Raw genomic sequence first — 18,436 nt, 5'->3', positions numbered from 1 at the left:
ACAGCCACACAACACACCAATAAACACATGTCAACACAAACACTACTCAATACCAATGCAACAAAAGGTGTCGAACACACAAATGTCCATCACACAACACACACCCTATCACTGTCAGATCAAAGCACTGCACACAACCCCACATACTGGCTAAACAACACAGGTAGCACAAGCACCACACACAGGTACAGACACACAACTAAGGTCAGCCAGGAACAACTCCATACTAGGGAAGGAAATGCATGACAAAGATTTTACCACTAAACCAACAACAGGTTGGCTGAAATGTATGAAAATTAAGTGGAAAGGGCAAGTCAAAGGCCATAGGCCAATCCAAAATACAACAGTCTTTATGCACACAGTGCACAGATGTGTGTCTCGAACTTAAATCCTGACTGCTATGTAACCTCCACAGGTAGGGGCATCTATGGAGCAGGCAGGCACCTCAGGTGTTATCTGGAGGGGTGGCAGAGGAGGGGGCTTGGAGGATGGTCCACATAGATGGACCTCAGGAGGTCAATAACCTCCTCACTGAGGGCAGCAGGGCTGACTGGGGCAGGGGCACAGGTGCCTCCAGCAAAGGAGATGCCAACCTTTTAGGGTAATCGGGCACAGACACCTGGGTGTAGTGCTACAGGGAGGTCAGTGGTAACAAGTGGGGTGGTGGACTTAGATGATGCTGGGGTGGTCCCAGATGGGTCCCAACTGCCAGGGAGTATCAGCTAAAGGAAGATTCCAAAGATGAAGACGTGGATCCTGTCTCCCTCATGGCACTCCTCTTTCCTTCTAGGCCACTGGATCCCTCACTGTCGGTGTTATCAGCATTTTGGGTCCCGTGGCCAACAGTTTCCCCACTCAGCTGTGCCCCATCTCCTTCACCTGCCAATGCTGATGCTGAGAAATAGAGAGAGAGGTAGATTCATCACATTCTGTACATACACATACATTACACCATACACAACAGTAACATCACATGTATGTGTAACACAGTCCCAGGTAGGAACCATTTTGAGCCACCATCATGTCACAACAACGTGCTTCCCCCAACCCTCTATGACAACAATGTCACACACAACATAAGCCAACTATTTGACCACTACATCACCATCCTATCAGCACAGCTATGACCCAAAACGTTCCTGCGCAAGATGATTTGTCAACGTAAAAAGTGTGTAACCATACAGAGCTTCACTGTGAAACAACAAACCATCAATAGGATTTCAACATCATACATACTTCAAATCTGCACTTGCTCTGTCCATTGCCAGATGTCATGGCCCATGAAAGTGACCCCATCACAATTCAATTACAGCACAGTATGCTGCTTAGCAATCACATCAATAACATGTACCTTTGTCAATAACATTCACAATGCCAAAAAACACAGATGCACCTTCTCCATTTGGCATATCCAAATTTTGAATATAATTGAATTCAAATCCATTTCAACAATACATGTAACAATTGTATTTTTGCAAAGGTTCATACATTCTTTGTTGACCTACTTATCTTAGTCATTCTCACATAGAAAACAAAGTCATGTACAGCAATATGGGCTGACCTGGCTTGCAGGATTCACCCACAGCCAACGCCAGGGACCATACTAACACCTTCCATACAATGGACACCTGTCATATGCATGTCGGCCAAATACAGTTCTACTTATCATGGTGAGTATCAACCTTAAATTACCAATATAAACATACCAACATCACTATCAGCACTTCAGACATGAGTAACCTTACATCTTTGGAGTAAAGTTATACTGACATAAATAACTTCTTAAGTAACCATGATTGAGACATACACCTAGAGACCAGCAAATTGACTGATAACATATTCCATTTCACCAACATGTAAATGTCAACTACAACGCCGGCAACACAATGAAGTAAGTGTAAATTGAGCTTAGCCATTCTAAAATCCTTAAAAACAGAATCAGAATACCAAAAGTAAGTATGCCAACTTGTATCACAAATCTTTAAAATTGCAGGAATTACCAATGTACACATGATGCTGGCAATAACAGTGTATATTGTACCTATATAGGGGATGTCCTGCCCTATATAGCATGGCCATAATACATTGGATAAGGGAATATTGGGTAGACTCTTACCTTCATAATACCAGGTACATGGTACAAATAGTCTGAACTCACATGTCAATGATATGTCTTGCACTAGGAATGTTGTATTACCACCATGCTTTTCATCATGTACGATATCCACCCTGAATAAACATACAATGCTTCAATGTACAGTCCACACTTAACAATGGGGAAACCTCCTCACACCTCTGAGTATGTGTAACATGTATGCCATGTGAAATTTCAGATTGGGATCACACCCTAACAGGAACTTTACATATTGTTCACAACTCATGAATAATTGGCCTGTTTCTCACCTGCCAGAACCAAGTTGCACACAGAGCTAGATGCAGTGGAATAGAAATGGACAGATAGCAAAGGCCTGGACAATTTACCAACAAGATATCTGGAGAATGGATCAGTAGGTGGGAAGGATGACCCAGCAGGTTAGATACAGTATACAGAGTCACATGTGCATCACCACATGCTTTAATACAATGTGGTTAACATGGCTGAGTTTTATGTCCCTGTACAAAATAGAATATCCCTATCTGTATATCAGTGTTATAAAATGTACACCTAGGTGTTCCTAGGGGACGCTTTGCTTTAGCACTTATCACATTGTCACAGCTTAAATACTCATTATACACTGAACTGGCAGAGGGATGTACATGTGTGTAGTCAGTACTTACCCCCTTGTGGCTGCTGTGCTGCCATCAAACACCCATCCAACTCAGGTGAGGCCACCACCAAAATGCAGGCCATAATGGGGGTCAAGGTCTGACAGGCACCCCTCCCTCTTTAGGAGAACATCCCTGCTGGGCCTCTGCGGTCTTCCTGGCCCTGCATCTCAGGTTCTCCCACCACTTCCTACAATGGGTGCTCTGCCCAATGTGGACCCCCAGGGTCTGCACTTGATTGGCAATGGCATGCAGGGTTCCCTTTTTCTGAGTGCCATTGATCTGCATGGATGACGCACACAAATGGAGAAAGTTAAGTCCACATGCACCATACCAACACAAGTGGTCAGAACAGAAAGTAATGGAAGGCGCGTCATTTATTATTAACTATATTGCACACACATGTTTTAAGTTCTGCTTTCATTTTTAGTAGTCTCAATGTGCATGTGAGTAGTAAAAACTGTGTAAAAGAGGTATGGCTTGTAATAGAAATGAAAATCAATTCTCAACATCCTATTAGCAAAGTCAATCCAGTGTAGGGGCTACAAAGATGTTCACATGTAAATTAGGTTGGACTATCAAACACTGGCAGTCACATATATATGCATGTAAAGTACATCCAAGGATTTAGGGAATATGCATTGAAGGGAACTGACATAGAATGCATAGCAATATGCTGTATATCAAATGTCATATGTTTCATCTGACATCATATGGGGATATGTGTGACTTGTATATGAACATATTCATTATGAGTACATTGTAATATTGACATGCAAACCTTTTCTGTCCGACATAGTTACCCTGACATGAAGAGAGGAAGACAACCTCCAGTGTACTGCTCACCAGTAGACCTGCACACCATGGAGGAGAGACACATTATACAAATATATCGCCTGAATAGGCATACAATCATGGATCTATGTAAACAGTTGGAGCCAGATCTGATTTGTGCCATTCGCAATCCCAGTAGCATACCTCCCATCATTCAAGTCATGTCAGTGCTACACTTCCTGGCCACTGGACCTTTCACAATACATTGGCCCTAACTGCAGGGATGTCTCAGCCCATGTTCAGTCTGGTTTTGAAGGCTGTATTGTCTGCATTGTTGAAACACCTGGACAGCTACATCAAGTTTCCCCAACGAGTGGATTTGGCCTATGTGAAGACAGAGTATTATGCTCCAGGACACATTCCACATATGGCTGGAGCCATAGATGGCACCCATGTAGCCTCGGTTCCCCCCAGTGCCAATGAACAGGTATATAGGAACAGAAAAAACTAGCACTCCATCAACGTCCAAGTGTGCTTGGCAGACCAGTTAATTTCAAAAGTCTGTGCAAAGTATCCCGTATCAGTCCATGATTTCTTCATCATGCAGAACAGCAATATCCGACTCCTGATCACATTACTCTACACAGAGAGGGTCTGGCTGGTTGGTAAGTCACATATGACGTGTGTCTGCAAAGTCTTTCTCCTGCTATCACAAATGTGCATGTCGAAGATATATGTTTGTGTTGTTATATTCATTCCTTACAGGTGACTCTGGCTACCCAAACCATCCTTGGTTATTTACACCAGTGAGGTACCCAACCAATCCAGGGGAAGTCTGCTTCAATGAGGCCCACGGAAGGGCAAGGTATGTCGTGGGTTGGACTTTTGGGCTCCTGAAGGCAAGATTTTGCAGCCTGTACAAATCTGGAGGTGCCCTCCTCTACTCACCCAACAAGGTATGTCAAATTATTGTTAACTGCTGAATGCTCCACAGCCTTGTCCTGAGACATCATATATCAAATACCATTCATACCAGATGAGGGGGAGCCAGCAGAACCTGTGGGTGGAAATGCAGATTTGCCAAGTGAGGATGAGCCTGATGAAGATGAAGCTAGATCATCAATCAGCACATCAACTGACTAAAGGTATGTGATGTGTTCTTAAAAGTGAGATTCCATTTTCCAGTCTATAATTGATACCTGGCAAGTCACCTCCTATTTACCATTATTTGTGAGGTATTAGGTTGCTCCAATGCCAATGTTGCAGGTATCCATGTACATTGTTAGTCGGTTTTGTGTACTGAACTGTGTGGAAAACGGTGTCTTGATTTGTTACTGCACAAGCAAAGTCACAATTGTACAAATGACTTGTTGGAATAGATGTATGTTTACAAATATGTCCTATCCTTTATCTTTGACAGTCACAGATTTGCAGGGTTTCTGTTTGGCTCATCCTTAATGTCGAATCACAGACGGTTTCAGAGGCAGATGGAATTTGCAGGCAGACATGATACGTGGACATGGATGAAACCAGGTACTGATGAGTATGTGGAGTGTCACTTATTTGGCCAGACTGTCAGGACACTGGGATGGAAGTGTGTTTTTCCTAAAAGAATACCTGGTTGGTCCTGGAGGTGGTCAAATGCGGCCATGTGTGTGTAAATATGTGTCTGACATATGTGAAAATGTTCAACCAGAGCCTCTACCATCAGAATGATTTCTGTTGTATGTGACCTACCTAGTACATAGCTGTTAGTGTGTTAATACTTTGCAGGCCAATGTGCATATCTCTGAGGACTGACATAGGTGAGTAGCAAGCCTATAGGTAACTGACCATGGTAAGTGAAAGGTTACGGGACTTGGGACATCAGTACTGATCTCTGTCTGTATCATGGGGAATGAATATTAGGAGGCTAAGGTGTGGGTATGTGATAAAGCTTTACCTGGTGATAGAAAGGATCTATCTGTTTACCTCCTGGCTTGTAGAAAGACTGACATGTCTCTAACTTCTGTATCCTGTGGGCTATTATTATATGACACCTAAGTTGACATACTGAAGTCACCGGCAGTACTACTCTAGCTACTGATTGCAAATCTACTAATAAATGTGTGGAGATGTACAATACAGCTGATTTGGGTTATGCCTATGTTACAATCCCAATGTAATGAGTTTCCTGATTATAGAGTACGTGTGTGATGTCCATAACAAAGGTTGTACAATACAGAGGGACATATTAGGACAAGAGGTGTCATGTGTGACAGTTGTAGATGGTTGACACATGCAATTTACACAGTACCTGTGTTTATATGAGAGAACAGGGCTGATTGCAGAGGCCCCCTAACTTTTTGCCCCCATTTTCCACTTTTTGCTGGTGTTTACCTGACTCTGAAGGTACCCTGGGTACTGCTAACCAGACCCAGGGCCTGTGCTCTGTGTAAAATCAGTATGCAAATTAGATTACTTATAATTGCCTAAGTCAATCTACCTATAAGTCTCTAGTATATGGTAGGGCATGTAGGTTTAGGGACCCCAGCATAGGTAGTGCACCCATAGGTGCACTGCTGAGGTGCCCAGTGTCATTTTAAAGGAAGGCATGCCTTGCTGGCTGCTTTTAAATTTAAGTTATATGCAAATTCAACTTTGGAATTAAAAGTAGTTTCAAAGTCTTAAACGTCCTTATTTTTGGAATTAAAAGTAGTTCCAAAGTCTTAAACGTCCTTATTTTTACATATAAGTCACCCCTAAGATGTGCCCTATGTGCCCCTAGGGCTGGGTGCCATGTAACTATAAGCAGGGACCTTATAAAAATAGTTTTACAAGCCCTGGTGAAGTAAAAACAGCCAAATTTGTTTTTCCCTCTTTGTAGTGAATGGCCGCCGTAGGCTAGAATGGGGAGAATTTATTTTAATTTTAAAAGTACCCTTAAGTAACAGATACCAGAAGTTTGGTATCAAATTAATTGTTATAATAAATCCCACAACTTCCAGTTGTGGGATTTAATATAAATTGTTCAGGTGAAGAGTTTTAAACTTTACCTGAAAAGTTGCCAACTTCAGCCCTGAAGTGTTTTTGCTGCTGTGCTTTGATTGGCCAGCCTCTGCCAGCCTGGCCAGGCTGCATTGCTGAGATGTAAAGTGGCCTGGCTTCACACAAAGAGATGTGTCTGTGGGAGGAGAGCTCCCCTCAGCAGATGGTGAGGCAGGAAGGGGGAGGGCTGCCAAACTGGTCTTCAATGGCAGAGAAGAGCATTTGGACCAACCCAGCAACACCCCCACATCCTGCAAACCCAGACAATTAGGTGCCACCTTGATTAGATTAGGAGAGGGCAGGAGAGGGGTGTGTTTAGGATTTTTAGCCACACCAGTGGGTGGGCTCAGCCAGATGTAACCTCCATAAATCTCTTTCAGCCATGATGGATTTTTGAGGAATGTTGCTCCCTGAGATTGATTTTTGCAACACTTCCCAGGAACTGGTCATCACAGGGGGAAGGACCCTGCCCCTGATTGGAGAACCAGGACCCCCCTCTTTTTCACCCAGGAGCAAGGATAAAACTGGCAGGCCTGCACCCACACCTCAGATCCCTATCAGATTCCAACAAGGAAGAACTACAGGAGAAGAAGGACTGACCTGCTGGACCCCTGACCTGCACCTGGACACTGCACTCTGGAGGACTGCACCAGCTGCACACTTGGGCTTCCCCACTAAAAGGACTTTACCTGTCTTCTACTGCTTCAAGAAGGGACTCCATGTTTGCTACAGGTACAAAGGAGTTGCCCAGAGTCCCCTGCATCAAGTCCTGCAAGCAGAGCCCAGCTGACCAGCGTCCAGTGGCCATTTGAGGATTCTGACCAGGTGCATTCTGGGAATTGTAATCCCAACTCCTGAGGAGCAACTCAGAGATTCTGGAACCTTGGATCAAGTTGTGGACACTTCAAGGACACAAAACAGACCTCTGGAAGAACATCCAGAAGTTTGGAGATGCTTGGAGCAACTCCATAAGTTGAAGAGGTGCATTATGCGAGTTGTAGTCCCAGACCCCAAGAGGCACACCAGAGCCTCTGAACCCTTGGCTGGTGCTGTGGACCACTTTCCTGAATCAAACACTTCTGAAAGTAAGTGTGACAGTGTTACCTCATGGGTGGCCTGAACTCTGGACTTTGTTCCTTTCCAGTGTGACCTTTTTTAACCCTTTGAGCGCTAGTTGCTTCTATGTGCTAGAAAGCATTAATTCTTTAAAAAGTCATATCTCCGGTTCCCCTTATCCGATTTTATTCGTGTTGGTGTCATTTTAAAGATAAAAATATAATCTATTGTTATAAATTGGATTTTTAAACTGTTTCCTGTGTTTTATTTAATTACTGTTTTGTGATATTTGAATGTTTTACACTGTCTCCTAAGTTAAGCCTTGTTGCTCGTTGCCAAGCTACCAAGGGTTGAGATGGGTTTAATTTATTGAGACCTAACTAGACCTAAGTGGAGGTTGGTGGCCTATTGCTAAGTGTGGGTACCTACCTGCCCTTACCAATAGTCTATTTTCCAACAGTTTAAGTTGTATTTATTGGGGAGTGCAAAACAATATGGATGAATTGAAACTGAAATAACAGAAAGTAACCAGTAAATGGTTCAGAGGCCTGATGTTGTGTGACAGACCTACTCAGGGTACTGTTGATGTCCATCAGCACCCCAGCAATGAAAGTCAAAATGGCATTTTGTGCCTGCCACTGCTGCATGGCTTCCTGGTGGTTGTCACTCTGCAGCTATTGGATTTCCCCCATCTTGGTGAGTATCTGGCCCATCATGCCTTGGGAAATTTTGGTAGGCATCTAAGACTTGGTAGATGGTTTCCCGGTCAGTATTGTCCCTTTGAGTCCCCATCATCTGGCCCACACTATCCCTCCCGTGCACCCTACACCCAGGTGCCTGTGCCCCTGGCAGAGTGTGCCCACTCCCAGTGGTGGGAGGTCCATCATTGTCAGGGATGAAAAGAGGAGACTCAGGCCCTGTACTGGGGGGTCACACAATGGAAGAAACAGTCCTTAGGACACATGTTTGGGGGCAAATGGTTGCCTGGGAGGGGTCAATGTGGGCAGCGTGAGGCTGACAGTTATTGACTGACCAGGTGTCCCTGATGGGCCAGCTTTGTCGTCAGTGTTCAAATATCTAGGGAGGTTGTCCTGACTGGGGCCTTCATCCAGAGGGGTTGTGGCAGTCTCTGGAATCCTCTTCATGATGACAATGGCAAGGTTACCTGTGGCTGAAGTGGAACACACAGTTGCTGTAAGTGATACAAGTTCTGTTTAAGTTTCAGTATTTGTGATGTTGTGTGAGATGCACACGCTGACTTCACATGACCCCCAGAAATGACAATGACAGCTGCTGACAATTCTCAGGTAGAACAAAATGAGACCCAGGTATTTCTATACCATACACCATGCTTAAAGATGTTAAACTATGTTGGTAGTTCTAAGACTGCTGATACCCTCTAATGTTGCCTGACTAATGACATGGGTGATAACCTTTTTGCCTAGTGAAGTGTATGGCATAATACATGGTACTAGAAGCTAAACAATGCACAATAGTCTTAGAGTAGAGACAGAGTATAGGAGTCTTCAATTGACATTGGCTTCTATCTGGATGTACTGCATGTTCATCCACTTTGGCATCTAGATTTCCACTCCAAGTGAGTACATTTTAATGTTTGGAATCTTCTTTCTTAGGGTATTTTGATTAGGCATTCAGCGGTAGCTGTGTTGTGCTTGTAATGGTAGTGGGAGTGCCCCATTGCATTGCTGTCATTGCCATAAACTGTTTCACAATGGAACATTCATGATGGGTTACATTGGTTGTTAGTTTCACATGCAAGACATTTCAAATTTGGTGCAATGTTCTGGTTTTCTTTATGGTGGAATATTGCCTTTTGGGAATTGTGGTGCTATCAGTTCAGAGGACTTAACATGCCATTCCCAATGGCTGAAGACCCAGGTGAGTTTAGTGTACATGTGGTATGCCAGAGAGGGATATTTGTACATTTAGCACAGAGGGATGGTGGGTGGTTTGGTAATTGAGGTGGGGAAAGGTAGTGAAGGAGCATGCAAAACAAAACATTTAGGTGACATGAATGTTGGTGTGACTTACCCGACTCCACTTCCCCAAGTATTTCTGTCAGGCCCTCAGGATGCTGGATGTCCAAGACCTTCTCCTCCTACAATGTGAAAGTAGGGGGAGGAAGTGGGGATCCACCTACAGCTTTGAGTACCACCAGCTGGTGCCTAGATCCCATGAAATGAACCTTCCCCCTGAGGTTGTTCCACTTCTTCCTGATTTTGTCCCATGTGCGTGGATAGCTGCCTACAGAATTGACCCTGTTGACTATTCTTTCCCACAACTCTATTTTCCTGGCTATTGATTTTTGCTGGACCTGCCCCCATAAAAGGTGTGGCTTTACCCTGACAATTTCATTTCATCCATCATCAACCTCAACTCATCATCTGTGAAACATGGGTATTTTTGTGGGGACAATGTAGTGGTGGTGGAGATGGTGAGGTAGTGTAAAAAAAAAGGTAGAAGGAAAGGTTAGTGATGAGGTGTAGGTGCTGTGATGTGAGTGGGTGACGGTTGATGGGTATTGTGTGTGATAAAAACTTGTGTCCCTTTACATTGTGAAAGTGTGGACTGTGTGCGTGGTGATAGGCGTCTAGGTGGCAAACGTTTTTTTTGCTAAATCTGGGATAGTTATTCCTTCTCTGTGGTTGTGAGTGGCGTTCTGTTTGCAAAGGATTGTGGGTTGTGTAGGGGTGTATTATATTGTGCACTGTGTAGGTGTGTTGAGTGTGTGGATGTGTGTCAGGTGTGGGGTGTTCAAACTGTACAGCGTGGTGTGGTGCTCTGTGTGATGTGAGTTGAGACCGCCAAGGTTCGCTCCACCAGTGGCTTTCCACCATGGTAGAACCTTGATTTGTGGATCGTAATCTGATGGGAGTATTTTTGTCGGGCTGGTGCTGCTGGTAGTGGGACCGCCTCTTTTCTGTCCTCTAGTGTCCTGGAAGTTTCAGGTTTTTGGCTGTTTTTTGGAAGACTCTTAATACAACGCTCAGATGACCACCAACATGGTGGTCTTTTGGCAGCCACCACCGCAGCGGTCTTACTGTCAGACCACCAAACTCGTAATGAGGCCCTATATCTCTTTTACCATAGACTTTTTACACCCCTGCTTGTCTATTTAAGCTCAAGAGACTTGCGGGTGATGCTATACTCACCCGGGTACCGATTTTCACATGTTTTTGATATGGAACCACATCAGAGCCATCACCTAGATGCACATACCTCTCTCACATTATTTACTCTTTCTGGGCAGCTTACATGATGTGTGGAATTCTCATAGAATGCTTGAGAAATTTGCTGATCTCCATAGCTATTTCAGTTATTACCTCCAATTGAAAATCTACAGATAATATTACTCTTCTATGTTGATGGAACCTAGTTTCTCATCACCGCTGGCTAAATAGCTATAACCTTGATACAATACAGTTATCTGTCATGTGTAACCAGCTCTGGTTGCCATTCACTAATTACCTATCATATACTGCTAAAGGGATCAATTAGCCCCTTCACACTCAACTGTACAATTAATGCTTTCAAATCTGTCTTCAAAATTTTTATACACCTATTATTCAATAATGTTATTTTGGCTATTAGCTTTGCTTTACTTACTGTTTCTTCGTTTTGTATACTTGTATGGCTACATATCAGTGTTATATTCAGTCTTTTCTTCTTATTTTCCCTCTAATCTCCCATTTCCTTCCTATTTTCTCTCTCTCTTTTTTCAATATTCAAAAGTTATTGTCTGACCTCACATTGCCTTTCTTTGCTTCAACTCTTATTTTTGTTTTTGTGAATTACTTGCAATACACTGCTCAGATTATTAAAGTTGAAACCTCACTTTTCAGTACATGTGGTGTTCTATTATATATTATGCTGTTACTCAATAAATACCTCAACATCAGAAAATACATTTGCTATTCCTTATGACCACCCTGATACAGGTCAAAAGTAAAACAAAGAGGAAAAGGAAGTGAAAGAATGCATTTGTCAGCAGTTTAAGCTAACTACATGTCTCTGTAAAAGCTTCACGTGTGAAGCACGTTTAAATGCTGCATTTAATTTAGACCTACATGACATATCATGCAGGTTAATTATGTTAAGTTTTAAATTAGTGAAAATGCTTCTGTATCTGGAAATAGCTTTGACCACTTTGGCCACTGCATCAAACATTCCAAAAGTGATGGGAGGAATGCTTGCAATAAGTCTAACCACTGCAGAAAGTCCCTCGCAATAGAATTACAATACATAATTTGTTTGCCCTTCTCAGTTTGGACCCTTTTCACAATTTCCATGCAGCATTTGATATCTCTGCAGTTTGCACTAAAAATAAAAATTCAACCTCACTACCAGAAAAAGGTAAGGTCTTTTTGAAGGCATAGATATTTCGGCCACAGAATCGACAGTTGCAACTATAAGTCCTATTCATGCGACAGTTTCATTTCTCCTTTTCAACCAGCGGGTCTTACATCTTAACCTGAATAGTTCTAAAAAACAGCCAAACCTCATCTTTATTAAAAAGAAACAAAGAATGTCCTCAGTTTATACTGGTTATTTATGAGAGTGAAAATTTCACATTCCTTTACTCTCAATATATAGACTAATCAAGAACATTGACTGCAGGTTTCAAACAAGCACTGGCAGTTTATTGAAGCAAGTTTCAGAAGCTTATGACACTACTAAATGTCTCTTTCAGAATGCTGCATTACCTTATGCAGTTGCCATAGGTAGCTTGACTCAGACACAAATCGTTGATTAGGAAGCACGAGTACCTTAGGTTGTTTCTAGAGGTTTCCTTTGAAGGCATTACCTAATCAATGAACCACACAATGCTTTGTTTAAAACATACAATGGGTTGCAGTGCAACAAGCACATTTTTCAGTTACAACACGATTGTGGACTATGAGAAGCTTTGTGTGAAGAGAACACCCCAAACATTCACACCACTGCACAACTGCTAGTGATTTTTCCAAGTTCGAAGAGAAACAAAAATTATTCTTCCTGGACACTACCACTGGATGTTTGTAATTGTCAACTCATTCTCATGAAGAAAGGGATCCAACAGATGCCACTGTGGAAGCAAGAGGAACCCCAAAATTTGAAACACCCCAAAACTTACCTCAATCAGAGTTCCTACATTTTACTGGATCAAAGACAGTGTTGAACCTCAATTTCATGAGGCAATGTGTTCCTGAGTTAAGGCACCTATACATCAAAATTAGCAAAATGCAATACATTTAATAAATGTGCTCACTCAATAATTGAGTTGTAGATCAAATAAAAGTTTAAAGGGTTTTTTATTACATTACTCAAAATGAAGGGATACTGAGTCAAAGGCTATGAAATCTTTTGATGAAAATCATACAGAGAAATGCAAATAATAGTTAAGTCTAAGTCCCAAGTCCCAAATGACCAGTGAAATCAAGAGAGTAATGCACAGGATTCCTATCTTTGTGCACATAATCTGATCCACATGGGCGTGAGGAAAATCAGAGTGGTTTAACAGAGAGTTTAATTTGGCTTACATTTTGGAAGCATGAGTATTTTAGTAAAGATTAGGTGCCAGATGAGTGGAGGTGCTTTGTGGTTACATACAGCCTAAATTAAAGACTCAGGTCAATTGAAATTGCAAAAATGTATTTTGCTATGTACAAACCAAAAACTTAATTTCTTTACCGAATGGCAATTTAGGTTTGTGGCCAAATAGCGATTCATCATTTGGAAGGGGTATGCGTAAGGCATCCCTTTAAAATACCAAATCAGATTAGTATTTATTAACATTTTGCAACCAAAATCTGGTGCCAAAATATTATTTTACAGATTACAAACATGTAGTGGAACCCATTTGCAAATGGGATGGAGTCCCGGAGGGTACCCTTCCCCTTTGACAATGATATAAAAACATTTCTAAAGAATAGGCAGAGGTCTCATGGACAACTACCTACTCTTAAAAAGATGCTACTTAATCCTTTCGTTTTTTTAAGATGTATCTCAGTTTGCTTTAAGGAAAACTGGGTGACTTTAAAAAAATGATTCCAATATTTAAAAGCAATAACAGGTATGGTGGTCTGCTGACTGCAGCAGGCCACCATCCTTGTGAAGGATGCGATTCTTAGTGGGTTGCAAATTGCGACCTACCTCATTAATATTCATGAGATAGGCCAAATTGTGTTGTGACCCACTAGGAATCAATATTTTGTGAAACAATATACTAGTACATAGATCAGTTTACAAAATACTGCACTGATTGCAAAAATGCTGCTCGCAAGATGTAACAGGCATTTGTTGACAACTGCTTTGTACATTTTAGCCCTAGATCTCTGTTTTACATTGCATGTTTTGGAATTAGTTGTTTATATAGTGTTCTGATTCAGATTTTGAGGAGAAAAACATGGATGTGATAAGAATAAAGGACTGTTTGATGAATAATGAGGTCTGAGGTTGGCGTTGCTGTTTTCTGCTGTTGTAAGTCAGATTCTGGACTCAGATGTTTTTGTATGCTGGTTATTCGGAAATCATTGATGACTTTGCATGTAGTGACTGGTGAAACATACAATGGACTTTTCCAAGGGATTTGAAGTAATTGAATGAATGAATGTTTGATTAGTTAAAATTATTACAACATACAAGGATGTGCATATTTAGAGCAGAAAAGAATAAAAGATAATAAAAGATAAAGGGCCAGATGTAGGAAGCCAAAAAACTGCGAGTCGGAAATTGCGAGTCGTTGCGACTCGCAATTTCCGGCTTGCAAAATGGTATCCAACAAGAAAATGCGACTTCATTTTGCGACTCGCAAATGAAGTCGCACAGCAGATTGCGAGTCCGCTGTTAGCGAGGTCGCTATTTGCGACCTTGATAAAAACGGACTTGCAAATTGCAAGTGGGTGTCGCAAATTGCGACTGTGCCGCAAATTGCATGCATGTGCAGCAAAACAGTTGGAAAAACACTTCCTGGCTCTTGCTGATGACATCACAGCCAAGAAGATATCAAATACACCTGGCAGGACCACACCCTTTTCTAACTGCTGAGCAACCACCTGGAGGAACAGCAGCAAGAATGGAAGAGTGCAGGCAGGAAGAGAAAACTGAAGTTCTCTGAAAAGGAACTTGAGGTGCTGACAGAGGAATGCTGCCAGCACCATGACCAGCTGTTTGGAAGGGCTGCCCTGAGTGTTCCAGACACGGAAAAGAAGAGAATCTGGCAAGACATCCAGGAGAGGGTCAACGCCATAGGAGTGAGCCACAGAAGTATAGAAGAAATAAAAAAACGGTGGTATGACCTGCACTCTAGGACAAAGGAGAGGGTGGCAGAGCGCCTCAGGGAGATGAGGGGCACAGGAGGAGGCCCATCCACCATCCCACCACCCACAGCCATGGAGGAACTGGTAGAACAGACCCTTGAGCCTGAGGCAGTGTCAGGAATGGGAGTACTGGACACGTCAGCGCCAGGGACATCAAAAAGTGAGTACCATGAAACATGCATGTACACCCATAACTGCCATACCCCCACCCACCCAGTACACAGCAGCATGCACAACCAAACTAGCTCCATTCCAGACTTGTAACCACCAGAATGGTGCATTATGGGCAATGTAGTACAGTAGTCAGCTTATAGGCAACTGTTTATTAGGAGACATACAACAGATGCTAGATACTGACAGTATGTTACCTATGTCCCACAGGTCTCCTACAAGACACCCCCACCAGCCACACCATCCAGGGTGCAGAAAGCAGCCAACAGACAGTGCAGGAGTCTGAAGCAGCCACTACAGGGCCCAGCACCACAGCACCACAGTTCCCTCCAGCTGAGCAAATGGACATGGTGGAAATAGACACAGCACCTGGTCCCAACCACAGTGTCAGACAGCAGGACCCTGAAGCACCACCGCGTCGCAGATGCAGAATCCATGTCCAAGCAGTGTCCCAGGAGGATGTAGGTGACTCATCCATATCTGCAGCTGAGGCAGCCCTCATATCTGGTCAGCGCCTGCAAACAAGGCAGATGAGAATCATTTCTGGGGCAATGAAACGGATGGAGCATAATTTCACCAATGGGCTGGCACAAGTGAACACACAGTTCACACGTTTGAACGATAATGTCGGTGACCTTGCTCTCTCCATACGGCAACTGGTGACAGAACTAGTGTCAGAGAGACAGAGTGCAAGGCGCCGCGAGTGGCAACTGGTACACAGATTGGACCGCATGGCTGCATCCATCGTCCGTCTCGCAGACCACAGGGCTGTCACGCCGTACTGTGAGTTTGCAGGTGGACTTGGGCCACTTTGCAGGGGATGTGGCTCAGGGACTGGGTCGCATTAGCCACGCTGTGGACATGTTGGAGGCTAGACAGTTGGCTAGGGGCACCGCAGAGACACCTCAGGATGGTGAGGAGGGGTCCACCATCAGCAGAGCATATGCCACAGACACACGTGTCTTGAGGAGTGGCAGTGCACGTCAGGGGTCTGCTGACACACCTAGCACTAGCCATGCTGGGCGTCCCAGGCGGAGGTGTTAGGCCCGTGCACTGCAGGACACATGAGGCACATGGAGTGAATGTGTCCTCATTGCAGGTGGACATTTACAGACCCTTAACAAAAGTTCAGTTCTTCACTTATTAGGTTCACTCAATAAAACTTATTGTTTGTTCCACTTCACAACTGGGCTCTTTGTGTGTGACATAAGTGTGTGTGTGGTGACAGTTACCACATACCTTCCAAAGTATTGGTTTGCAATGTGGTCCCGTCTCTGTCTGCCTTGATTTGCAATGTTTCTATCCCCAGGATGGCGAAGTGGTAGCTCTTGCCCTTCATCCTCCGAATCTGGGTCTTCAGGGGTGAGATGTAGCCCACGTCTGGTGGCAATGTTGTGCAGTATAGCGCATGCTATTATTGGGGCATACTGGAGCGCACCTCCACTTCTGTGGAGGCATCGGAATCTTGCCTTTAACAGTCCAAAGGTCCTGGTTCTGTATATTCTCTCCTGTCTCTGGCTCCTCCTCCTCTGCTGGGCGGCGTGGACTCTCCTCCTCCTTGCTATCACATATATTTCAGCCATCTTGAGTAACCCAGATGCCTTCTGGTTCTCCTTTTATACTTTGGTTATGGTTACCACCTGCTCTGAGTTAGTGGTAATTTGGGTGTGCAAAATGGGCTTTTTGCGACTAGTCGCAATTTGCGAGTGGCTTTTTCATATGGTTTGCGACTCGCAAATTGCATCTCCCTATTTGCGTGTCGCACAATGGGGTCGCAGAGTTTGCGAGTCGGTAATGGCTCAAGTCGCAATTTGCGATTCGGAAATGGGGTTTTTGCATCCCATTTCCGATTTTGCGGGGTTGCAAATTGCGATTCGGGCCATTTGCGACTCGCAAGTTTTTGCTACATCTGGCCCAAAGTGCTTGTACGTTCATGCTAATGCTCACACAGCTGGGGATTTGAAGTAATTGTATACAAGCTGTGTGGAAAGTTTGAAGTGTGTCACACTGTGGTAGTATTTGTGATGTGGGTTGGGTAAGGTTTGTCCAGTGGTGTTAAAGAGGAGGAACGTCATGTCACTTCTGGTGATGCTGAGGTAATTATATAGATGGAGTGGTAGCTCTCCGTAGATGAGAGGCATTTTACTGGGCATGCAAGGAGAAGAGAAATATCAGGTCATGATGACTGTTGTGCATGTCATACAATTCTACTGTAGGTTTACAGGGACGGGTCTGTGAAATCATTTTTATGGGGAGTCTATGAAGTGATTGAGGTGATCATTAATCCATATGTGACCTGATTAGTGACTGAAAGGGGCAAAGGGCTCAGGTAATGATCTTTGAAAAGTATGAGCTTTACAGGGTGGAAGCTCTGTTGATGTGTATTGCTTCAATGGAAAATGCATGTGATCTATGTACGTTAAATGCGTGAGTTGTAATTCGTGGGGCCTAGGCGTGAAGATCTACATTGCCTGAATTCTGAATTTCATACATTCATTCTTCTGAGGTGCATCTGATGTACATGTTCATAAGATTGGTAGATGTTACTTAGGGTACATGTACGTAGCATTTTGCATGTCGCAAACAGCCAATCGGGCCGTTTGTGATGTGAAAAATGCACTTTGATATGTTCAAACCCATTTTTGTGATTCGGTAAACTATTTAAAGCAAAAAGGGATTGCGAGTCACAATTGTTCCCTTCCTAATTGCGAGTCGCAGTCACATGTGTGATTGTTTTATGACCGCGAATGCGGTCGCAAAACAATTGCAGTTAGCACCAGTCTGACACTGGTGCTAACCCATTCGCAAACGTGAAGGGGTCCCCATGGGACCCCTTCCCCTTTGTGAATGGTGTAAAAACGTTTTTTCAGAGCAGGTTCTACGGACCACTGTCTGCACAGAAAAAATGAAACAAAAACATTTAATTTTTTGTTTTTAAAATGCATCTCGTTTTCCTTTAAGGAAAACGGGCTGCATAATTTTTTATTTTTTAAAAACTGCTTTATTTAAAAGGAGTCACAAACATGGTGGTCTGCTGTCTCCAGCAGGCTACCATCCCTGTGAGGGCGGCCATTCCCAAGGGGGTATCAAATTGCGACCTACCTCATGAATATTCATGAGGTAGGGCATTTGAGACCCCATTGCGAATCGCAAACAGTGTAATTGACACTGTTCAACATAAGGTTTTGCGACTCGCAAATTGCAAGTCGCAAATCAATTCTTTCGTACATGTAGCCCTTAGTATTTTGCAGTAACAAAATGTGCATTCTGTTGTGAGTGGAGGCACACTATGCTCGACTGTGCCACAATATGGCTCTCTTGTT

This window comes from Pleurodeles waltl, chromosome 8 (genome assembly GCF_031143425.1).
Source record: "Pleurodeles waltl isolate 20211129_DDA chromosome 8, aPleWal1.hap1.20221129, whole genome shotgun sequence".
Classification (NCBI taxonomy): domain Eukaryota; kingdom Metazoa; phylum Chordata; class Amphibia; order Caudata; family Salamandridae; genus Pleurodeles; species Pleurodeles waltl.
The sequence above is the reverse complement of the archived record's forward strand: the minus strand, read 5'-3'. Positions refer to the sequence as shown.